The sequence below is a fragment of the Pipra filicauda genome, unplaced genomic scaffold (assembly GCF_003945595.2).
Source record: "Pipra filicauda isolate LSUMZ 115617 unplaced genomic scaffold, ASM394559v2 scaffold31_size4109673_pilon, whole genome shotgun sequence".
Classification (NCBI taxonomy): Eukaryota; Metazoa; Chordata; class Aves; order Passeriformes; family Pipridae; genus Pipra; species Pipra filicauda.
Window position 1 is genome coordinate 3,209,321 of NW_024104443.1, and position 26,781 is coordinate 3,236,101.

Here is a 26,781-nt window from a genome sequence, read left to right on the forward strand (position 1 = left end):
GGCCCAAGTCCAGAAAAGTGTCTGACCTCAGCTATTGGTTACTTGGTTGGCTCAAATGAAAGTAACCTGTGCTGCAGCTTTGAAGATCCTACCATCAAGCTCTGCTGGTTGAATAAGTAAGAAAAACAGTATGTGACAGTATCAGAATGGTTTTGAAGGAAGCTTTAATTCTTGCACTGCCAAACTTTTCAGAGCTCAACTGCACAATTCTCTTTTAGTGAAACTTTTAGACAGAATTCCCAAACTGATAACTTTATGAAGTATTCACGCAAGGAAAGGGACCTGTCTTTTTATCTTTGCCAAATAAGCTCCATAACATTAAAATCAGTCTGAGATCTTATTAACAGTTTCACGGAGTGGAGATACAATTTAAAATTGTGGAGAGATTAAATGTTTTGTTGCACTTAAAATTAAGAAAATATTTTTTAAATCAATTAAAAAATTGGCACTTGTGTTACAGAATAATGGACATTTTAATAATGCCCTTCAACAGCATAAATATTTCACTTACTTCTGGAATTAGAGACCACTAAAAATTAGAGGGGGATGTGCATATATATATGTATTTAAACACACACATAAGTATATGCTTATTTCCTCTTAATGAGAACTGTATATATACGTATTGTGACACATTTTGACAGGAAGTATGCAATTGAGACAGTTATTAAGAAATGAAGTAACTTTAAGACAGTCTTTGAGAGATGTTTAGATACCTATAAATCTTGAAGTGGGTCCTAGTACATAAGACATTTATTAACTTGTGTAAACATGAGTTATGCTAACTGAAAGAAATAACTGACAAATTGACAAACTTGTGAAAAATGTTTTTGTTCAAACTTTTCCTTAAAATGTGCTTGTTTCTTGTCCTCTCTATTTTTGGAGTGAGGATATTTTATAATTAAGAGCCTAGATTTTCAACCTCCTGTTTATAGAGCTCCCACTGAAATTGGGTCACACCTTTGAAATAAATGGGATTTCTGAACATGAAGGATATTGTTTGCAATATGTTTAATGATATTTTAATTTGTTATCTGATAGTAATTTGAGTGTCTTGATGCAGGTTTTTCAGGTTGCACAAACAACAGGAATGTTGGCAAGTTATTTCACCTCCCAAAAAAGGTCGCAGAAGCACAGTGTACCTATAATATCACTAAAATCATACTGACTTGGTCTTGCTAAAATTATTAGCAGAAGCAGTATTTTATTTTGTACTACAGATATCTTATCATTCTTTATCCTTTACTATTGTCAACACAACCCATTTTTTAAATACTCTAAAGGGAGAAACAATTAGAGAAAGATATTACACAATAATTCAATCTTTCCAAGGCCAGACTACTATCCAAAGTGAAGAGGACAGATGCAGGTTATGTAACCCCAATAATGCAGAATTAGACAGACCCGGGTATATTTTCTGCTGCTTTTTAGCTATCACCATTTAAAGAAAACATTTCAAAAGATCATTCCATAGTAAGGAAATTAGTTTTCATACATATCACTTGGTAAATTGTATTTGCCCTACTTATGTGTGTACATCCTAGTGGGGCTGATTCTGCTCTCATACTATGTCAGGCTCACCCTGATAGAAAATAATTGCAACCTCTTCCGGTGAACACTAGATAACAGAAAACCAGAATTTGAGTGGTTTTTTTCTAGCAGAAGGCTTAGGCCTGAGCACTAATATAACACTTAATATTAACTAACTGTCCAATTGTATTAAATTGTCTTGTATTATATTGTCTGATTTTTCCTCTAGTGGAGTTTCCGAGGTTATAAAGGCTCTACAAACTAACCGAAAACGACAACACTCTTGTATCTGCCATTATGCTGTGTATTGTTAGGTAGATAACTAATTAATTAACCTTCAATAACCTGCTTAGTTGTGGCACAAGTCTGGGCTATCACTGTTAATAAAACCTGCCTATTACCTAGAGAAGCTTTTGTCTCCATCAACTAAATATACCTCAGAAGAGACTGATGTCACCCAGGTTTACCCATTCTCCCAACTCTTTCCTTTGGCACCAGGCAGATGGAACTTTTTCCAGGGTTGACATTGTCAACGCATAGATAGTTGGACATATATCACTTCAGATTTCTTGCCATTCAGCAGTATTACCTCTGATTGGTAGAGGAGACCTCATGCTGGTCTAATTCCAGGAATAACTCCAAGCAGACATCTCAGTCATTCTCCTCAGGAAGAAAAGTCACTAGCCATACACTACTCTGAAACACAGAATTATTAAGCGTATTAGCAAAATGTTTGCCACAAAGCTTACTAATTTTTTTTTTACTTTAAATAAAACTCTAAATAACAAAATCTCCTTTCTTTGATTCTATGTGGAACACCCTGATACAGATGTGTGCTTCTCCACCAAGAGAAGATGAATCATTAATTTTACAGGTAGCATGACACAGACATAAGTACACAATAATGTTTCACATACTTTGCTTTTTAACATTCTTGTTGTAATGAATTCATTTGTATTAGAGTAAAAGGACAAATGAAACAGAAATCCGTAGTGCGCTAAGTAAATGAACAGCACTGCAAAATCCCTAGTTTTAACCCTAGTTCTGATAATATCTTGTACTTGACCTCTAAATAAACTCTACCTCTGTGTATACCTGTATGACTGTGAAAAGGGAATGAAAACGTAACTTAATCTTTGCCACGATGACTGATTGTGAGGCCTTTTACCTCAAAGCAGATGTGTTATTTTTAAAGCACTATGTAATAGGTATTGCTATTAGTGGAGGTTCATGCAAGAAATCTCTTCTAGAAAAATATTTGCTGGACAAGAAACAGCTTAGAGTATGAGTAATTCATAAGATAATTTTGCAGAACTGAGCAGCATCTGCTTAGCTCAGCTTGGGACCATTTTATTAGCTGAAGTTCCAAACTATCTTGTGTATCTAACCAAAAAGACCAGAATAAACTCTTTTTGAAGTGGACAAATACAAGCAATCTGGACTACACTGAAACTGTCCCATTAAGTCTTGAGTCCGTATTTGAGCTCAGGTTTCTTTGATCATTTCTATGGCCTAGGTAACAGGTTGCAGGGAGATTTTTGTCTGAAATAGTCTATTGCTTCTCCACCAGAACACATCACACACAGGGTGGTGGCTGACTCACACCTTTGGGCAGCCAGGACAGGGCAGATCAAGCCATTGGCACAATATCCTCGTGAGAGTGGAGCTAAAGATGCACACAAGGCTTATCTGTCTTTATCACTAGGCCAAATACATCAGCAGTCTTGCAGGCAGTTCCTGCAGAATCGGATAAAAGGGATGGAGACTTTGAATCAGGTATGTAGGAACGCAGCTCCCAGTCGTATGTCCATCTGATGGCACCAAAACTCCTTTCCAAATATAACTGTGTCCATCCCATGCACATAAAGCAGAATAGCATCAAGACCCACTTCAAAGCACATCAGGTAAGTAAAAAAGGAAGCAGGCTATTGGAATGTAGCTGCATGCTGTGTCCCAGTGTAGAATGTTAGAAAGACATACTACAAAGATGTAAATATGCAGGGAAATTTAGGGCTGAGAAAAATTACTTTTAGAGAGTGCCTTAATCTAAGTGATATGAAAGTGTACATATTTCCAACATTCAATAGGTAAAATTCTCAGGATAATAATTGTAATATTACATGAGAATATTCCCTTAACATAATGATTGTGTGTTTTGCATCTGGGTAAAAAATACATTTCTGACACAAGCAGTGCTGAATTATTTTATGACTGTGCTTAGCAGAAGCTGCCTTTCTGAAGATGTAACAAAGTTCAGACTGTCTAAAGAGAAGAGAGATGGAAAGATATTTATCATTCAAGGCAGTGCTATTCATAACCTCAAGACATTCCATGAAGCTACGTAAAATACCTTTTTTCAAATTTCAAATATAGGTAAATGTAATATAGGTGAGGACATTCACTATCTATATCCTCCATGTATTGTCATTCTCTGAAGTTAATTAATTTTGCATTTTACAAGTATGTAATGACATAAAATACAACATTTTTGTAGAAAATATTTCTCAGAAATGCTTTGCTAGTCATATTAAAAACATACTAGTTGCTAGTTTGTTTCCTTTCTTTATCTTAAAAATGAATCACATCCAAAAGCTGCATTACACATTCAGGACCTGCTTATCCTTCACCTTATAAATTTGCCTTCCTATTAGATTAAAATTTCTTACCCATTGGCTCTGTCTTTCTGGTTGTGTGAGGCTGCAAGGCAAGACAGGTTTGTTGGCTGTGTTTGCAGAACTGCCATAAGAATAATCCATTGAGCATCCCTGATGTAAGGTGCTTCCTAAGGTCACCTCCCCATTTGAGTTCAATGGCATGACTAATGCACGTGGAGTTAAGCCTGGGCATTCGGCCCTGAGCTAGCAAACATTAGCACAGGGGCAGGGAAGTGTATCCATGCAGAACCCCCCTCGATTCAGTATGGGAGCACAGAAACCTGCCACTGTCGGAGCCAAAATGTTTACAGGACTGTGACCTTCGAAAGCAATTAAGACACAAAGCACTTCAGCTCTGCTTCTGTAGCAACCCATTAAACAAACAAATTATCATCTGCCACACAAAATGAGAAGCAGCTATCTATACTTTAAATTAAAATAAAGGGACCACTCAACAGGAGCATCCCAAACTAAGTCACTCTGTATAATAGTTTAGAAATACAGGTTAAATCACTAATGTGGTATTCTCATACTTTGTTATGTTACTTTGATATGTTTGTCCTTCTTAGGTAATCTCTAGTAGTTTACACAGAGCACTTTTTGACTCCAGTCCTCACAAACACGGTCCAGTATCATTCTCCTGAAAATAAGTTATTTTCTCCTGAAAATAAGATTACATCGGGGAGTAACTGCTCCTTCAAGCTGAGCTGTGATGGGGTTACACCTGGGCAAGGGCTATCTATAGTGAAATGCATTTTTCACACGAATAAAAGACTTTCTAAGAGAAACTCAACAAACAAGACCTTGGTGCTGCAATATCTGTGTGTAATATTATGCATGTGAGTCATCTAAATACCCTGAAGGGGATTCTTGCATACAGAAGTATTTGCAAAATGGAAAGTGACATATTTTTGATGCACAAGAAGGAACAGTTTTGTCTCAATCTCTTATAGCTGTTCTGTTGCGGTTTTTTTCTTTTCATTTATATGATCTTACTCCTAGTCTTTAGTCTGATGACTTAAATCATACAACCAAGACAACAGAGCTGGTTTGGGTTTATTCTCTCTGCCAAAACTAAAGGGGGAAGAGAGGTCAGAAAGAGAGAGAGAGAAAGAGAAAGAAATTAGGTCCCTTCAGTAGATCAGCAGATACACAGGGTTAAAAAATGTGAATGCCGCCTTTTTATGTTTGTATACATAAGTGTAATGTGTATATGTATGCACGTTCATATACATATATATATATATAAATATATATATACACATATATTTGTATTTGCTGGGTATATGTTAGATTCCAAAATACTACAATTTTTTCTCTCATGTAAAGGAGAGAATGTTACACACGGAAAGACTTATTCCACTTATTAGCAGCATTTAAGGGATCGCTAAATTTTTATAACATACATACGTGATTCTCCTGCTATATACTGAGTGAAGAAAATTGTTTCTAATGATTTTACCTTAAAGAATAAACACCAATTTTTTAAAAAGTTAAATTCTTATTAGAACTTCAAACTTCTGAAAACACAGTGTGGTCAAAATCAATATTTTCCCATAGATTGTCAGGCATTTATAAAGTGTTTATAACGCTCTGTGACTAAATATGAAAACAATTTTTAGAACTTGATTAAGGTCACCCAAAAAGACTTTATTTCATTAACAATTTTAGCTGCAAGTGCTATGTTACAGATCCTAGCAACACAGAAATTATAAATTAGCTGGAACAGCAATTATTAGAAATTCAAGCTTGTAAAGTTTAAGACTGATTTAAAAATTAATAAATAAATTTAAATAATTTAAATTTTCCATTCCAAAGGAAACAATTTTCCCATTTCAGTGGAGATGTTAAAAGAGCACTGTTCAGGCTGCTTAACAAGGGTCACTCCAGTACCAGCAGGTTCAGGAGAGAGTTACATGACTCATATCTCCATCCCCAGGGCAAAGGCTCCTTCAGCATCCTCCTGTATGTCAGCACCCTGCTGCTGCAGACGCTGGGCGTCCTTCAGAGCTCGTTCTTGCTCTGACAGCAGCCTCAGGCCCTTGCTGAGCTCCCCCTCTCCTGTTCACGTCTCTACCGCCTTGCAGCAACCCGGCTCCCGGTGAGCCCTGTTACCCAGGAGACCCGGCTGTCACTCACCGCACATTCTCCTCCATCATTCTGCTCGAAACAGCCCCTTTTGTACTCCGTGGCTTGGTGTACCCTTGATTTGTTCTCCTTCTGTGCACAGGCACCACCAGCCCCTCTCTGCGAGCTTATTAATGACACTCCCTAAGGACCCATCCCTCAGCGGGATGTGACGCCAGGCACTACCCCCCAGCACCACCCTCTCCACTCCCTCCCTTGCGCCACCCTCCCCATGCCCCTCGCGCCCACCCCCCACCCTACCTCCCGCCCTAAGCTCACCTTTTCCAGGTGATGCTTACAGGTGTTAGTGATGCAGCAGCTATTCCACTCCCACTACTATGGTGTGCTGTAGGAAGCATCTCTGTCAGGAGTTGTCTTCCTGGCCAAAAAGCGACACATAACTTTTACCAGCAAAACAATCCCTTCTGGCAATTTCATTGAGTTATCAACACTGACTCTTACTTTAAACATTTTTGTTTTTCCTCTCAGATTCTGTGCCAAAACATCCCTCCTTTTCATTACAACTTTCCAAAATGCATTTTCAAGATGGCACTGCAAATAGTCTTACAAATAATCCTCTCAAGCACCTATGCCACTTTCTGCAGCTTCACTTGTTTGCTTACTCTGAAAACAGAAGAAAAAAAAAAACTGAAAAAAAGCCTCAACTCCTAGCGAGATGACCAATCTTATTTTTTTTACTATTATCTCTACATTTATACTAACAGCAATATAATATGAAGCACAGATAATTGCTATAAGGAAAAAACAAGCATTAATATACTTGTATTGAAAATCTGGTTTGTAGAAGCACTGTGTGTTTTTATTTGTTTCAGCAGCAGGAATGAGTGCTTATCATTTCTGGAAATATGGACGACAATGGACAAGAAATCTGTGGTAAGATTTTCAAAGCACTTTGTCAGGGTGAAAAAAAACCAACCAAGCTCTGCTGTTTTGGCTTCCTACTGAATATCATCGAATCACAGGCTTGAAAAGTACTGTATCTTTTCTATGTAGAATGGAAGATAGTAAAAGTCTCAACTGTGTTTTTACTACCTCAAAACTTCAGTAGCAAAATACCGCCAAGTTGAAAATAATGTTAAAATAAAAGACTGTACAAGAAAAATTTATAATATATCAGAAGGTCCTGTAGAAACACAGATAGTACCAACAAAATCAGTATAAAATTATGAAAGTTGTAAGCACTGGGCTAGAATAGCGCTGTTCAGTGATACGAGGATATGTACTTATCCACAGTCAAGCAGAGTGCTCATATTTCTTAAACTAAGTAAAGTTCGGCCATGTCAGTGACTGAGATAAGACACAGGTGATACCAGACGTGATTTTTATGCATCAGCAGGTGGCATACTTCTGCATAAGTGAGCATTACATTAAACACTCAAGTGAGTAGGCAGTTGCATTACTTTGCCAGAAATGTCTTTGTTCAGAACAAAATCCAGGTTCTAGCACTTTGCTGGTCAAAAAAACCCCAAACATAACAATGAATTGCATGAAAGTCACCATCAGTCACATAATACTCAGAGTTTTTCCTCTTTATCCAGTGCTTCAAGAATTATAAGCTTAAAATTCGAATTTTGATTTCATAAGAATACATTTTAAGTCACACAAATTTTCCCAGCACAGGGTCCATTGCAAATGGAGATATGGATTTTGCAATTGTTCACAGGATTCCTCAGCTGACAAATCTCTCTATTCTGATCTACTCACTGGACTCCAGTGAAAAAGCAATCAATGTTTAATTAGATAAAGTGAAAGACTGGCCTCTTCTGAGGGGGCAACAGTCTGGAGCGGAGCAGCTCTTCAGTGATGAACAATGAACTCCTGTGTGAAGGGTCTGAATTCTGTATAGACTCATTTCCACAAGAACCTTGTGATTGGATGCAGCCGAGTAGTCATAAAAGTAGGTGAAGAAAAACGACTAAAACTGTATATGAGCGAAGTAATTGTCACCTGGCAATGTGATGGGCAGATGTGTGAGAGCACATGTGCACACAGGATTTTCTCTCTTTTTGACTATGCTTCTCATTTTTCAAAGAAATAGTACAAATTTGGGGGAAATGAAGGAGTACAATTTCTTCTTCTCAATTAAGATTTTGTTGAAAGGCATTAAGGCAGTTATGAATGACAGCAAGAGAGTTTCTCTATTCCATGCACAAGGATATCATTGCAACTAAAAGTAAATTCATAGAGGAAAGTTTTGGTATCAATTTTCTGTAGCTCAGAGAAAAGGAAAAGATAAGTAGCAAAGGCATTAAGTTGCACAATTTTACAAAACTCACTTTCAAACTTACTTATGAGTGGGTAGATTTGGTCAAAATGTCAAATCATAAGATTTTTTAAATAATAAAATATTTTTTAAAATACTTTGTTTTCACTGAGCAAATAAATAACGCAATTGTATTTTTTGTTTCCATTTATTTCATAGGCTAAGGACACAGAGGAATTCTGGTGTACAAACAACTGTAACACGAATTGTTTCCCCCTTTAAGAACAGAGGACTCCTGTGCAAAACTCTGAAGTGATGATAATTTAAAGATATTGCTGACATGTTGGGGGAGCCATAAGGGTGCATGGGCCTCTGTCCGTAGATAATACACGTCAGGCCTGAGGCAAATAGTGGAAGAAAATTTAAATATCAGTGAAACAAATAAATGTCTTCCTGTAAAATTGAGAGATGCTTACATCAGATCAAATGAAAAATAAAACCAAAACAGTTTCCAAAGGAGTAGCAGAATATAATAAAAGATATCAACAGAACTAGGGCTAAAACTAGGAGAAAATATTCTTTCCATATTTGTTTCCATGTAAGATCAGAAAGAACATGGGGAAAAGATGGGGTTTTTTTCTGATAAATCAGATTAAAATGGCTCTTGAATGAACTTCCTCTGTCATTCATTCAACCCAGGATCACTGCATGGATACACCACTGACACTTTTTCTGCTTTACTCTCTTCAAATAGCCCTTTGCAGTACATGTGAGTGCATTCAGATTAAATATGCACATCAGCCTGGGAACTCTGAGGATACTTTCAAGAGATAGCTATAGATCTACACTTAACTAGCAAACAGCTTTGACAGAGTTATAAAAAGTTACCCATATCACTTGAGCAAATAACTGTTAATTTACAGATACAGTTCAAAACCTCACCCAGACTGATTGCATATACTTCTGTCATTCGTTTCAAACAGGTCAGTCATCACTAGGTTTCAGCATCCTAAACCATTCTTTTCACCTATTTTTTCAAGTGAGAAGTATTTGCACATTCAGGGAAATTCTTGCTGCTTCTTCCACTCAGTATAAAGTTTGAGTTATGCCCAAAAATTTAGTCTTCTTCTAATTACCTTCTATTTCTTAATTTACTTGAAGCCCAAGCTACATTTAATGTTGAAGTACAAAGAGTATTGAAAATTGCAGATTTTTTTTTCTCTATTGGAATTTCAGGATCAAACTACTACTACTATAATTGTTTTACTACTAAGAATACATAATTTCTTTTTAACTTTTTTAAACATTAAATTTTCTTGAAGCATTTATTTTTTTAGCATTAAGATTTTTAAATTAAAATTTTTAACTTTTTAAGCATTTTTAACTTTCTTAAACTCTTTTAAACTCTTTTTAGCTTACTTAGATATTGTACTTCCAAAGCAAACATCTTTTTTCCCCTGAGAAGTTTACTGTTACTACAATCTCAAGGCGACTTTGACAACTGGATGAAATGAGAGCAGAGGTGAAAACCTCATGGCAAAAGCTAAGTAACTTCAGTTGTTTAGCAAAAGCAAGTTTACCTTAGGGTTGATTATTTCAATATTTATAATTTGTAAAATAAATATACTTACAAACATTCAAAAATATCACATGCATTACTTTAATTTTAATGCCAAAACTGGAGTTGAGGCAGAGACCCTGTTAAGAAGAAGCTGCATGTTTCCTGATTCAGTTTGCTGAAGATGTGCATGGAGAGGAGTCAAAACAACAAGAAAGGGAGGAGGCGACCAGGGCACCAAGGGTAACACCATTAGTAGAAAAGAGAGGGCAGAAGCAGGTCAAATGTCTAGGTCAAATAAAGCAGGACAATGTTAAGGAGAGGTTTGAATAAAAAGATGAGAGCCTTGAATTTAACCACAAGGTGATGAATTTGAGGGCCATGCAGCACTTTGCAGGGTGTGCCCAGCACCTTGCAGAATTGCTTTTGGAGACTAAATTTTCATCACTTGTAGGCTATTGTACATTATTAATGACTGCAGAATTAGGTTACAAATGTTTGGGAATGTATCTGGAAAGACAATACAGTCTGATTGTCATATTATTGTCATTAAACAGAAGTGAGGATGACAAAATGAATGAAATGAGGGAAAGGAAAATGTAAACTGAACAAAATGAAAATGTTTCTAATGGTGAATTCTATTAGACTGTTGAAAAGTTTCCCAGGGGACATAATGGACCTCCTGTTCTTTGCAAGAGAAAACACTTTAAGGAACAATCCTTCAGTGGAATAGAAAAACATTAGGTAACCTATTAGGTCTTCACCATCTTTGATTTCTGTGTAACTGAATAGAGCCAGAGCAACAAAACAGCATAACTTTTATCCATTAACGTCAGTGTGACCTGCAAAAATGCAGGTAAGAAAGTCTTTGTTACCTTGAGGTGGGAGTACCAAAATTGTTAATGTTGGTACTTTTGCAAATATATGTTCGTGCAGATGTCCTAGTCCAGAACAAACTATACATCTGTCCTGAAAACTCCTAGTCTCATGAATTAAGAAGCAGTAGGTGATAACAAGACCTAACAATAAATCAAGATAATACTGCACACTGTGTAACCTAAGTATTGAATCAGAATATAAAGCATTTGCATAAAAATAAAAATGTCTGAGAGTAATACACTGTATTAAATTTCTCTTTGTGAATGATTGTGAAGAAAAAGTCCTAATAAAACTGTACATGTTCATTATTGAAGAATTTTTTTTGTCTTGAATGCTTTGTGTAATTTTGAAAATTAGTTTCTCACAGAATACTGTGAAAAATATTTTTAAAATATTACTGTGATAATTAAAAACAATTAAAACCATCAGTCCTGTCATACATGAAGCAACAGAGAAGTCTTGGTGTGATGTCCAGTACTTGAATCAATATCATCCCTGGATCTGCAGGTTTGGAACCAGAACCCTCAAACAGAAGAAAACAACACTGCTAAGCATCATGTCATCACTGTCACTGTGCTGATCTAGGAAAGGAAGGTTGCACTCTTCCTTTCATCCTCCAAAAAGAAAACCCTATGGTATTGTGGGAGGAAGTGGTTACACAGAACACTGATAACCCTGTTCTTCAGTGTCAGAGGTTTTTTTTGACAACATTCTACCTGAGAATATTGTAAGAAAGGTGAAGTAAAACACATTTGGCCCCATGCTTGCTCTTAAAATGACAAGGGTGCAAGCAGGAAAGAGTTATGATCAATACTGTGGGCTAAAAATCACAAACAATGCAAGGGCATGACTGCTGTTATCACTGGAAACCTTCACAATGGCACACTGTAGGTGCTATTCACCCTGCACTACCCTCTGTAATGATGCTTACATTTCTAAAATGTGTTTTCTAAAAATGTCATGAAAGAATTTTCAGGGATCTTCACTGTAAGCATGTGTAGCTGCCTTCCCCATATTATGGTGCCCTTTGTAGTGCATTTGAAAACTGTATTAGATAATCTGTATTTAATGGGACAAGTTCAGCTCTTTTCCATAGTCTTTGCATTCAATTTTCAACATCTTCTCTTAATTAGAAGTTTGCAGACAACCTTTCAGCATCCTCCTTTTTTGCTGTATTTGATTTGCAGTATTTGATTTAGTATGCATTATTTTTTTCCCTCACTGATGATATATTCTGCATAGTGTTATGGAAGCTGGATATACAAGCACTTAAAACAGAGGCCCGGACTAAATGTTTTTTTCTAACATAGTGATTTTCTTACTTTCTTATCTTCATTGAAGGCACTATTCATGATCCCGATACAGTCCTGTAACAATGGCTTCTGCAGAGCAAATTATTACAGAAACATGTCAGGATAATTCTGTATTCCTTTATTGTTGAAATCTTATATTTTATTTCAAAATACATAACTAAATCTACAAAATATATTTTTATTTCTAAGAAGAAATGCCTAATCTCTATTTGTATAGCAAAATAAAGACCAGAAACTGAGTCAGAACAGCTGAAAGAAGGCAAATTACATATTCTAGTGCAAAATCTGTTGTCTCTCTCCATCTCTCACCATGTGAGTGATAATGCTTCAGAAGAACATCTTGCTTTTGAGAAAAATTATATAGCAACCTAAAAGGTTGTTGGCTTATACTGAGGCTGACTTGGCCTCTGTGGATAAATATGCTTCTGAAACTCTTCTTGAGCATTTTGACCCTGACAAAACACTGATTCTTGACATTCTAAACAAAATGGAATTGACTATTTTGGTCAAGAAAGGGTAGTGAATGTAGGTAATACATGATTAACAGATTTTTTTAAAAATTTTATTTTAAAGACTTTTTACTTCACTTCTGTGACAGAGAAAAAAAAAACAAAAATAAAATATTATAGCATCCCATCAAAACATTGGTGTGATACCAAGCCTGAGTTGAACCTTATGACTTTTAAGAAAAGATTTGGTTCATCTAATGATTGTGATTTCTGGTTACCCACACTTTGTATTTGACTGTCTGCTGGGTCAGAGGTCTGAAATCCTCTGAAAGTATTTCTTTTAATTTTATTTTTATTTAGCATACAATGCAGATAACCCAAATTAAAAAAAAAAAAAAAGAAAAAAAAAGAAAAGTGTTAGTTCTTAGTGAATGGGAAACATATACTAAAAAGAATAATGTTTCTTAAATCTTAAAATGACACCAGTTTATTCTGAGACATGACTTTGGGATTTAAGTCAAATTAAGAAACAGCAATAAACGACATCCTAAAACCATGATAAGGTGGCAATAATGTCCGATTAGTGTGCATATTTGTGTATAGGCAGACCTGATTAATAAAGCTTGGATATATGTATCTTTTTACTGAAACTGGACTGAAAAGAGACGACATGATTTAGCCTGCCCTTAAATTCTCCATATTCTGTAGTTTCAGAATGCATATGCACACATCGAGGTGATCTTAAGCAGTTTTATACTATTCAGGGTTGTAAATTTTTCTTGCCTTTTACTGCTTCTATGATGGTTAAGCATATATAAAATGCAACTGGTCTTGTGATCCTTGCCACAATGGGAAAAAATCTTTAAATAATGATTCCAGCAAAATACAGGCTTTCTCATTTACATAAAAAAGAGCAGGGTTTTCTCTTATTTATGCAAAGTTGTTTATTAAAGGTACTAAACCAATTTGGAATATTTGGCTGGTGTGACAGATCACTGTATAGCCTCACAGCATGAGTGATCCAGACATAGATACTTCACTAACTTGAGAGAAACATCATCCACTCGTACTTGAATGAGAGGGGTAGGAGAGTCAAAAAGTGTGCGGAAGAAGGATGCAGAAGAGCTTCACTGAGACCCAGAGAGAGAAGAAAATACTTATTGGAAGACATAAAGAAAAAAGCTGTATGAAAATCAGATGGAAAAGAAACCAGAAAGGTGAAAGAAAACACCCGCAAAAAGCTTGCAGAAGTTTCCTCTGTTTCAAAGGAGAGTGGATTAAATTTTGCAGAAAAGGACTACAGATGCACAGCTTACATCAGATTTTACAGAAGAGACTTTATGCTTTTACAGTACTCTTACAGATAAAAAGAAAACTTCAGTTTAAAATTCCAGTGGAATATTTAATCTATCAAATAACCATATTAAAGAAAAAACACCTTGAAAGCATAAGGAAAGATTAGGGAAACCTTATTTCAATCATATTTGCTGAGGTTTAAAACACTGTAGCCCTAAAATTATAAAATTATTGATGTCCTATAAAATTCTTAAGTTTAAGATATCGTCCATTTGTACAACTGAAGGACCGCATTGGTTTATGAATTTATTATAATACAATTTCTTTAAGGATTTATTTTGTTTGGTTTTAGGGTTTTTTTTTCATACAAAATCTGTAACCACAATCCTAAAAAATTTTCAACCATTGTTGTACCAGATGCAATTTCCATGCATTCTGTGGGAATTATGTATTTAATGGAAAAAATAATTTGAATTGATATCCTGGATCAGATCATCCTGACTGGCTGGCTGGCCAACATTATCTGAACAAAAGAAAAATCACTTACAAATAGAAAAGGCCCATGATGAAGTTACCAGTCCAGAAGAATAATTTAATTATTTGACTTTTTGATTATTTATCTGTACACACTTGACTTCTCATATAATGTGGCCACTCAAGTTGTGATAGCATATCTAATACTTTGCTGGAGTGTCATCCTGGTTATTGCTTTTGGAAGTGACTTCTACACATCAGTTATGCAGCTTAACATAAGAAATATCACTTCCTCTCATCTGGTTTAAATTATTCCTTTCAGTTTTTGATAATTATTTCGTTCATTAAATGCAGTCTACCTTAATTTCTATGGCAGGAGTTACCAAATAACACCTGTGACTGTTTTACTTTTTCAACATGTATTTGAATAAGGTGGCTTAAAGGAGCAATTAAAATTCCAATAGCAGAGAAATGAGATACAAAGCACTGCTTTAGAATTTCCATGCCAGTAGGTTACTCTAAAACAGTAATGGATAGGCAGAACTGGCAGCTTTTACATGTAAGGGAATATAATCATGAAGTCAGAAATAATCCGCTGAAATATTGAATTATAAGGACCATGAATTACAGTTCATTCCAAAAACAATCTGTACATATAGGTTAAATTTTAATATCAAAAAAAATACAAAAAAGGATCTAAAACTGTAGCTGAAACTGATTATATGAAAAATTAAACTCTACAATTGATATGTAAAGGATACAAAATAAGTGCAAAATATATTTTCCTAGCTTACAAAGAAGACTTGGGTCCTTGTTTATGAAACATATTAAGGTGGCCATATGCATTTCACTAAACACCACTGATTTTAGTCCCCATCAACAAAGCTTTTGTGTTTTCCTCATTTTCTTTGCTCAAGATTATTCATTCCATAATCTAGAATCCTAAAAACTGTGCTTGAAAAACACCTCTGACTCTCAGCTACATTTGTGATATCTTTGGTTTGTTGCTAATTGGGTCAGTGGCCATTTTTTATCTACCAGAGCATTTTCTGGGTGCTTCACTTATGTTTGCAATGTAAACCCACTGTAAGCCTCATGCCCATAACAGTGACATTATCTCCTATTTTTTGTTATTTCAAAATCTATAATACAGTTCTGTTTGGGGATTTTAAATATCACTTCTTATTTTTTCTCTGGAAATATTTTGCCTCCTGTTTTCAAAATGGTTCCACAGTTTCCAAGAGTGTTGGTAGGGTTTTTTGTTTGGGCTTTTTTTCTCTGTAAAACATTGTGTTCTTTTCTGTACAATAACAGAAAGATTCCCAGTTAACCTAACTGAAAAAAATTAGGCCTAGGAGGAAACAGAATGTGCCTAAGCCACTGTGACCCTGTTTTGCCTTCTATATTATACTCGGCATATTTCCGTTATGGACACATTCATGTCTGTGTAGACTTTGCTGTGTTTTGTTCTCTGACATAATTTGTTCAATGGTATGCACTATGTGTGTGTGTGTATATATATATATATATATATATATATATATATACACACACATATATATACACACAGTATTTTTTTTACTCAAAGTTATATCAAGTGGAAAAGACATCATGTCAAATCACCTATCTTATTGATGAATTAGTTAAGGTTTGTGCAATGTTGTGAATTGGTCATGCTATAAATGTGTCAAGTTTTTTTTTTGCCCATTCCTGTAACTCTAAACAGTAACATTTTTGTTTCTTCTGGAGGTTGCATGTACCCTTACAAAGTCAATGTGATTCCCTCACTATATTCAGAGGGAATCAGAAAGATGCATCTTCTAAGTTTCAGGCTTTCATATATTATGCCCATGGATGTCACAGCCTCTGTGTGTCTAAGGCCACATCTGTCAAAGGCAGAACCATTTTTAGCAAAGTGTGCTAGCCATATACTACAGGAGTAAGTGTATACAAGATCTTTGTGAGAAGAAATAAACTGCCATTCCTTAGCTGGAAAAAAGTGAGTATTTTTGTTCACCTTCCCCCGAGTATCTCCTCAGATTCAAAGACAGATTATTTTAAAGTGTTTGCATTTACATATGAAACAGAAACCACTTATTTATAGGAATATATAAATAAGTAGGCCTATAATACAGGACATAAAAGCTGAATTTTTTATCTTTAAGAGAAAACCTAGGTGCCCAAGCATGTAACCTTTACACACATAAATAAATCTTATGTGAATACACCCTATAAGCTTTTACTTACGCTGCTGTAAATCTAAAGTAACTCATCTGACCTTAATAGGTTTACTACAGATGTACCCCTTGTACAGATGAAATTAGAATTTGCAATCAATGTCACAATCTGACACAAACATTTTGGTTGTTTTTGTTTGGTTGGTTTTTTTTTTCCTGACAAAACCCTTCAGTAAACGAGCAAGTCTTCAAAAGTAATTTTTTTTCTCATCAGCTTTGTTCTCAAGCAGTTATATTCTTGTATTCTTCTCTTCTGGCCTCATTCAACAAAGACACAGGACTTGTCCCCAGTGAAAGCAAGAATCCCTCAGTAACAGGCAGGTTAGAACCACTCATAGCAACTATCCAGTGTATCTGTACTGATACCCTGCACCTCAAAATTGGGTTTTATAACCAATGTTGCAAGAGTTTAGATATCCACACAACACACTGCATACTTAGGAGAAAGAAAAACCACTACTTGGCTCACTACTAAGCTACAACAAATAATATTTACAAAAAACAAATCAGATACAAATATTGACATTTAAAATATGTCCAAGACCAGTTTGTTAACATACAGAACTTGTGTATAATAATATTCTGCAAAATAGAATTCTTTGGATATTTTCATATTGCATCTAGTAAACTAAAGCTTAAGAATATTTCCTTCTTCTTCGGGCAAGGGTTTAGTTCAGTGTATAAAAATAGTTTTTATCTCCCATCAGTGTTTAGGATAAAGGGTTCAGCATCAGGAAAGTAACAGGAATTATGAACTTGACTCAGTTGTAAGACAGCTCCACTTTCTGCCTCCATAGGGAGTGCGCCAGCTAAGCTCTCTCAAACTGATGGGATATTTGACCACCCAGTAACAGAGCTGATTGATTTGCCACTGTGTAGCATTTGCTCATAATCAACACCTCTTCTAAGTGTCCCCACTAGAAAACTGAGATTCTCTGATGGAAAGCAGGAGCCTATCCCAGCTCCACTGATGGCAGTCAACTAAAAAGCTCCCACTCTTCTATTTTCCTGGTCTACATCAGTTTTGTGGAGATAGGTATTAAAGTTCAGAAAGGAATAGTCAGGTTTTATCTACAGCTTGTTCTGTGGGAAATTCCTGATGTCCTACATGACATTTCACTGATTGCTAGATTTGGGTCAGAAAACAAATTTCCTTAAGAGCGTATTGACTCTGCCTTGAGATTTTACTTTATTGTTCTTTCCCCTGCATTTGAGAAGGAAATTGATGGCCTTTGAGATGATGACTGTCTACTACAGGGTGCTGAGCAGTCTCAGCTTCCATTAAAATTAAAATTAGCATATCACAGAAGGCACTATGGTTTTTGCAGGGTTGTATCTTTGCTGAGTCCTTAGAGGGGAGGGAAGGGAGGGAAGGCAGGGATTCACCTGGCCAAAGCACGAAAGTTTCAGTTGATCTACCTAACCTATGCACACCTCATGCATTGGGTTCTTTTTCTTTCATTACAGACTTTTATTTTAAATTCTAAAGAGAGGGAGAGGGAGAGAAAGAGAGGGAGGAAGGAAACTCTTTTAATCATGTATAAAGCATTTATTATTACTTAATTTCAGAATTTGCTTGTGAAGGTGTAAAATCCACAGCTGAGTCCATCAAGATTAAACTAAAATACATCAAAATGAGACTGACATGAAACAGTGAAAATCATCAATAAGGTAGTCTCAAGCACCACCAGACTATTTCTTCCCTAAGAAATGTTCTTTCTGATTTTTGTTTTTGAAGATGAGTCTCCTGGATAAACTCATCATGAGGGTTATACATACACAGGCTTTGTATGAAGGCCTGCTGAATACAGTGCTTGATCCCAGTGGCAGGGAAATTCAGCACTTACTTGCTTTGTTATTTAACTTACTGATACAGTTGTCACATTTATCCTGACAACACCCTTATCCTGGACAACTGTTTCTCTTACACCAAAATATTAGGACCATGTATGAATATTTAGTTCTGCGTAGTCCTGTTAAATAAGTAAAGTTGCATCTAACTTAATTCAAAAGTCAAAGACAGCTCTTCTTAACACATGCCTTAATTATTGAAATCAGCTGACTTCTCAAATAAGTAAAAGTAAAATATGTAATTGATTAAAATTTGTTTTCCTTTCCAAGTTGCCCTGATTTCAACTTCACTCTTCTAATGTCATTATGCTACTAGCTATCAAGTTGCTGTAGGACTCTTCACTGAAGAGTCCAGTTGCCACCTAAATGTGCAGCTAAGATGAAAAAAAATGTGGTTGCCAATACTCAGAATGATAAAACATAGAACTTCAGAGCAAGGTCCAAACTCGTTTCTAAGTGGTGTTGAATATGCCCTTGATCCATTTGTGCTTTGAGGTCATGTCTAATCAGAAGACTCATTTTGGCAAAATGATTATATCAGATGTTCACTAGTTAAAGTACACTAAACACCTTCATTCACAAGCAATACTGAATATTCCTTAATTCTACCTATATAAATAAGCTCCAAGTTAGATACCTGCAGTACCAACTCAGCTGTGCCCATTATTGACTGAAGCTGCTTGCAAAAGATAAATTTCCCAGGGAAAACATGGGATCCTTCTGGATCCTTTAGATCCTTCATGGAGAGCAGAATTTCAAATTAAAACCAAAAATATTTTGACAGAATGATAATTCTCTCAGGCTTTCTTAATATATAGAAAATAGCTTTTAAATATATATATATAATTTTGGTGATGGAAGGTCCTCTCTCAAGGTCTTCTAAAAGACAGTGTTTACAGAGTTGAGAGATTTCCCTGCTTAAAAAAAAAAAAAAAATCAGCCTCACAATCAAATGTATCTTTTTTTATGATTAATTAATAAACATTTATGATGGATTTGATATGTGACGTGTCCTCTCTCCATATACATATACCTATAGATCTTATACATAAATGTAAACATGCATCTACATGTATTTTCACTCACATACACATATACGCATGCTAAGTGTTTTGTAAGGGTGCTATATTGCTTGCTATGTCTTTGCAAATTAAAGATAGGTAAGTGGTTTTACTTTCATCCTGATTTATAAGTCAAGATCAACAGATTGCATTTTTTTATTTTAGAATACTCCGTAATTTTGTATTTTATTCAGCTACGACTTGAAATTTAAATTTTATGAAGTATGTTAGGTCATAATCAACATACACAGATGAATTTAAAAAGAGATCAGAATTCTTCTTACATCTTAACTAGTTAAGAAAGAGTGGATGTTATTTCCTTTAACAAGTTTTCTGCCTTTGTGAAAAAGACTAAATTGTTTGGTTTGTGAAGTACTGGTTAAACTATAGCTAATCCACCTATAATCTGCTCCAAACTTACTGTACAGAAAGGCTTATTACTAATTTATACACACATTTTATATCTAACTTGAAGAGAAACCAAGTGGCAAAATCACAAATCATGTAATTTTGTAAAATTTATTCACAAAAAGGAAAAAAAATCTCTATACTTATTAATTAAGTTTCAGAACTTAGCATTTTGGACCAGCAGTTCCAGAACTCTCGGAACTTTGTTGCAATAATCCATTTATATCCAAATTGATATATGTTACATAAAATTTTATCTGGAATTTTAACCTCAATCTATGAAAAATAAATTTCACAAGTGTATAGTACAAAGAGTTTTCATAGCAACATTATAATAACTTCTTTTTGTAAATTACTGTGCAGATATGCTCAAATGCTGTATAAAGTTTATTCTTAACTTTGCAATGCTTTACATTCTGATTGGCTGAGGAACTTCTAATTTTCTCAATCACTGCATGGTTTTTTCTCTTTAAGTCTATACCTTACATATCCATTCCTGCTGTCTGGCAAAGAGTCAACCAACCAGAGAAGCTGGATGCACATAATATAAATGTGGTTATTTTTTGACAATCTTACTTCTACCATCACCTACCGTATTTCTTAGGCTGCCTCTAGAATACAAATTTTACCCCCTTATCACCTATTTAAATACTGCAAAAATGCATGGAGGACAAATGGTATTATTTTTATTGAAATAAAAAGAAAAAAAAATTGTAAAACAGGGCTGGCAAACCTGGGGGGAGGAAAAAAAAACAAAAACATTTGATTCAGTTCTCACTTTAAATCAAGGCAAATCTGAATTAATTCTATTAACCCTCACTGGCGACAACCAAAGCCAATAGGTCAGAGAATGCCCTGGTTTGCAAAGGTTGAATTCTAACATTGATGCCCTTGCTGCAGAAAGTTTCTCCTCACTTTAGTTACCGTCAAGGACAGCAAAGCTCTCATCCCGAGAGCAGCAGCTCTGTGCTTGTACTCTGTGTTTATGTCTTATAACAAAGTCCTCCTCTGCACTGGTACGGGGGAAAGCACAGCAAGCACAGAAAAAGGTCTAAGAGGGGAAAAACAAGAGGTGGAGTGTGGAGGAATTGCAAGCCATAGGTTCTGTGGAGGAGGCTGTGCTCACGCCTGCACCAACCCTTTGTGGCACCTAATACACACCAACATACAGCTCGCTTATGTCATGAAACAACATGGCAATATTAGAGCAAACAAGACCATATGAGAAAGCATATGAGATAACCCACTGACTTTGTAATGTGTAGTCATTGTTGGAAATTATCAGGACAAAAAAAAGAGTTAAAATGGATTTAGAGTTGACAGCTTTTTTTTCTCTGTCCTTTTATTTCCTTTTAAAAAACCACATTTGTTATTTTTGAAAGTTCATTATTTTCTCTCTAATTTAGCAAACAATGACACAAATAAATTCTACACTGGAGTAAACTCTTCCTAGGTAGTTCATCTATATTGTATATAATATATATATTTTACACATATGTGTACGTATTTCTTTATACATATATATGCGTAAATATAAACTGCACGGCAGGGATGCATGCCAGTAAAACATACAGAAAACTCAGAGACACCAAATCAGCTGTCAGATTATATATTATAAAAGTGCTTTTATTTGACAGGTTGGACTAATTCTTATTTGAACAAGGTGTCTGAATGCTCACACCATGTTCAAACTGAAAATGAAGTATGAAATCAGGAAAAGTCCCTTTGTAAGTAACCTAGCCTGGTATTCTGTCAGTGTCTACGCAGAGAAAATAATTTATAAATTGTTTGAGACTCAATCATTTTAATGTTCTTCAGATATTTTAGTGTTCTACAGACATTCATAAAGAGATCTTGTCTTTGCACCAGGACCAGCATCACACGTTGACTTCAGTGGAAAGATGCAAGGGTCTTTAAAGAACAACACAAACTGTCTAAGACACAGACATTAAAAGATAAATTTTCTAACCACTGTATTTGTAAACGTGATATTTTACTATAGACTATAATATAATCGTATTCAACATGCTATATTTGTAATTCACCTGTTCACAGAAAGGAATAATTCAGACACTGTCTTAAGGGAAACTGTGAAAAAAAAGGCAAAGGCAATAGATATCTATCTATGTCAAAAAAATGGAAGCAATATTTCTATACTTAATATAATTATGCCTTTGGGATCTTCAGCATAAGACTGAGAATCTTAAACCAACCATTTTCATTTGTGATTTTTTACTTTTATATTTCAAGATAATTGCAATCTTATTACTCCTGTGATGGTGTCCAGGCAAAAATGCTATCACGATAGGTCTCTATCACATGTGTTTCTCAAAATGAGCATGCAAATGAACTATCCAGATTTATCTTTAGAAATCATTTTATCTGAAGATTTAGCTCTAGGCAAAAGAATCACCTGGAATCAAATAACTGTATAATCACAAAAATTTAGGGATGAATAAAGATCTAAGAGCTGATCTAACCAATCTTCTTAAGTACGCAAGATTGTAACCTGCAGTGAATTCTCTGGAGTATTCTCCACTCCAGGTTTAAATGACTCAGGCAATGGAGTCAACATTATTTCCTCTCAGTCTAACCCACCATGCACTTCTTCTCTAGGAATTTTTCCAGATATTCAGACAGTCATCTCTTCTGCTCACTTTCTTATTTACCTTTCCTAGGTACATAGACCATCATGTCAGCACTGCCTTAATATTGCATGTTGTTAGATGTTTTATTAGGCCACTTTTGGTTAACATTAGAGAAAATTCTGGTTGCATACAAACAATGACCACTTGACACAATGCAAGTCTTTGGTAGCTGGAATTACTTCTTATCTGAACATCCACACATTTGCTTTGGTCATCAGTTTGCTCAGTCACTTCCCTCAAGCTTTCCTTACGAAGCAATCCCTCCATTCTGTCACTTCAATAGTTCCCCCCTTTTTTTCTCTGCATCTTCTCAGTTTAACTCATTAAGGTCTTTTTTGATGGCATGTTGTATTCCAGGTAGTCTAATACTCTTCTGTTGAAATTATGGGTTCTCAACATGATGCCTTTAAATATACTGCATAAGAGGCATTGCTGCTACTTCACTGTCTTTTATGTTTTTTTTTTTAAATTGCATAACTTCTTATCCACTTTGCTCTTAGGTCTCTTCTTATTACTCAGTATCTTTTTCTGTTGAATATTTATTTGTTTCAGATTTTTTTCACACCTGTATTTCCTCTTTTCCATGTTAAATCTTATATTTTGCTCTCCAAACAATATTGGTAACCTGTCTTGTTTATGCTTATTTTCTCATTTTTCCCTCAAGTATTTATAGCCTCTCCAAATACAGTAACATGAGTTGTTTCATGTGCCCTTTCCAAATTATTAGTAAGTAAGTACTTTCAGATTTAAAGTCCAGTATTCACAGACCCAGACAATAAACTTCACTAAATCACTAAAGTGTGAGCAATTATTTAAGCACATTTTTGGGGAAAAAATATTAATTTTTAAAATTATTAGAACATTAAAATTGCATTTTCCTTCGTTCATTTTTAGACGAGCTCATCATTTTACACCTGAGAATTCAAACATCCTGTGGCTTTTAACACTCTCTTAAAGTGTGGGTGTTAAGCACAGGATTGGGTGTCACCTGAGAGAGCAAAACCACAGGGATGAAAGCAGAAAGAACAGGTAAAAATCCAGTTTAAAACTCAAAATACATAAGATTGTATCTATTCATTAGAAATGCCAATTTTATGTAGGATAAGGCCAACTTAAACGTCTGCTTATTTTAGTAGCTCTTATTTATAGGAGATGCCAAATTGAAAAGACACCATAAGACAGTAAAGACTACCTGAAAAACAGGGATCTTACAGGATTGGGCTCAATGACCAAGAGGTAGTACAATATATTTTGATTCAATAGGTATTTTGGCCTACATTGCTACAAATACTCGAATATATGTTGCTTGTGAAAAATTTGTAAAATACACAGATTTTTTTTTCAAAGGTGGAAAAAATTGAGACATTACATCTTTGTGTTAAATATAGTATCTTATGTTTATTGTGTGTACATCCAGGGAGTGTTTCTGCATACTGTGTGTTACTAGCAAAATGTGACCAAATGGCTGACTTTCATTTATCTTAATTGGCATATCTCTTCAGTGATACTCTATTCATTTTGCAGATGTTAAGAGATGTGAACAAAACTAATGAATATTTCCAAGCAAAACGCTTCAAATCTGTATACTTTCAAAGTAGCAGAAATACTTCATTTCACAAATGTATCACATTTATGCTCAAAATAGTCTTTCACTGGGAGAATATGCATGTTTCAATGTTGTCCAACAATAGGGTTTAGAACAGGAGTGGTACCTTTCAAATGTATCATTTATAAGTCACCACTTGTCATTAAATGTAACTGTATGTTCAAGAGGTTTGTAATAATAGCCTTTAATTAAATTGCAGACTGTTAGAGGGTTTCTGTTGCCCTTTAAAGTTCTTAATTATTAGTTGTATCCAGCCTTTATGTCACATTTAAGGTTAAATTAAATAATTAAAATATACCTCCAAGAGAAATAAAGACTTTATGTGTTTTAATTCAATTTCTGAATTTTGAGGTTTTTGAAATAATAACAGATGTTTTGCTTTTCTTGTGTTGGCTTACTAGAATGTGACATACATTAAAAAAATCAGTAGCTTTTTATGGCAATAATTGGTAAGCATGATGCATGTAAAGGAGCTATTTTTTATGTATGGCTGGCAAAAGTGCTAATTAAATAGTTGGTATTCATGGCTATGCTCGTTCATTGTTTAGTGACATACAAATCCAGCGATATATGCCAGCAGACATTTTAAGTTGAATGTTTTCTCCTCTACGCTCTTTGTCATGAAATGGTGGCACCATGATGAGAACACTGGTGTAAGCAAAACACTGAAATATGCTTTAACGTTTTAACCATGTAGCATCACTAGTCTAGTTTTCTAATGAATTTTTAATTTCCTTTTTCTTATAAAGATGTTATGAGTTATCACTGATGCATATTAAATTATATACATGAGTCATTTTCTCACTGAATTTGCATAAAATGGTTAAATGCTAATACTTACTATATCTGGTACAGTAAATATGCTTTTGTAGGTTTTCTGCAATCAATCTCCTGTATTTCATTAACAGCCAGATAAAGGTCTGTTCTGAAAAGGGGAAATAAAGACTATTGTATGTACACTGAGATTTTATGATGCCTGTGATGATTTCTACATGGTGATTAGAACCCAGTCTAGAATTAGAATTTGCATGAGACTGAAAACAAAATTCCTTTGCAAGTATAGCTAAATAGTGCCCCTAAAAACAGCCTAGTGCTGCTGATAACCACCAGGCAGCTCATTGAGATTTTACACATTTAGCATTGAACGCTGGGTTTAAAATGCATCTCCTCACTGTTTCTCAGTGCAAGCTAAAACTGCTGTTCTTCTCTTATTTTTCCATGCACTCACCTTTTACCCACATTAACTGTTCCCTTCTTGTCTTCCTGCCAACAGAAACTCTCTATATTGGCCAACATGTATTATAATTGATAGCAAGTTCACAGTAAGAATGGTATCACTGTTGCAATATTATTAATCCAAACTCCTTACATTTAATGATGGAAACTTTGTTTCCTCACTCGTATTTTCTTTTTTAAATCTGGAACATTTTTGGACCTGGTGCAGAAAGTGTTTTTTAAAAATAAATGTATGCTTTGCCCTACAGGTTTTTTTAATTAATCTTGATAAATAATGAAGGAATGCATAATATATTATTTAGATGCAATGGTCTTAAGAATTTGTGTGGCATTTCAGCTACAATTACTGTAATTTATTTATCAGTAAAAAATTTACATACTCACAATTCAAAATCCAGTGGACTGGAGAGATATCAGAAGGACATCCAGGAATGTGTGTAATGACTCTGGGCAGCAGATTAACTTAATAATATAGTGCTGTGCAAGATGTTGTAGTATATTACAGAGCTATATTTGATGAATCATTTGTAAAACATGAAAGCAAATTTTTGTTTTCTCTTTTCGGTTTTAAGATAAAGAAAAAATTTGAACACAGAATAGGAATTAAACCATTCTATAGGAAATAAGGTATTGTTCCTACTAGAATGGAAGAAAATTTAAATCTAAGTATCATTTACCATATTGTCCTGGAGTCTCTCTTCTTCAATTATTGGAGGAAATGTCAATTTAATTATAATATCATTAAGTGGTTACTTCATTTTGTGTAGTTATTTTAGTCTATCCCATTGGTCATCAATGGTAAAGGACAATGCAGGGAAGAAATGTAAATTTTCTGCCTTATCAATACACACAGACTGGTGACAGAGGTGACTCACTCCTGGTAACTGTTTTATTGTTCTGTATTATGGAACTGTATTAACTGTGGATCTTCCCTCACCACATGAAGTCTTTTTGAGGCAAATGACGTAGAGCTTGTGGATAGGATGGAACATAGTAAACCCACTTCATGACAATGCACGTGCTGACACAGATCACGGGTTTCTGGTTTCAAAATTACATGGACAAATACACATGAACTTGCATATGCCAATTTTATCCATGTACATGCTTCTAAAATTAAAAAAGGATATACATAGCTGTCATATGAACCCAGCCATATAAGAATAATGGGAATTTAGAGGAAGACATAAAATTAATATTCATATATTTCCCAATGTTGTATTTATTTTA

The 26,781-nt window shown here is 34.9% G+C and overlaps 1 long non-coding RNA gene across 11 annotated transcripts in view; it reads right to left on the minus strand.

Moving 5' to 3' along the window:
- LOC113986870 overlaps positions 1-26,781 on the minus strand; it is a 126,344-nt gene that overhangs the window by 80,615 nt on the left and 18,948 nt on the right. For 5 of the 11 annotated variants that reach the window (XR_005564420.1, XR_003540293.2, XR_005564424.1 and 2 more), the window contains 2 exons: positions 6,591-6,690; positions 2,120-2,226 (listed from right to left, as the gene is read on the minus strand). This is a non-coding gene — a long non-coding RNA (uncharacterized LOC113986870). Of the gene's footprint in view, positions 1-2,119; positions 2,227-6,323; positions 6,455-6,590; positions 6,691-6,773; positions 6,898-26,781 lie in introns of those variants that run through there. The other 6 variants (XR_005564422.1, XR_005564419.1, XR_005564426.1 and 3 more) reach the window with 6 other exon arrangements.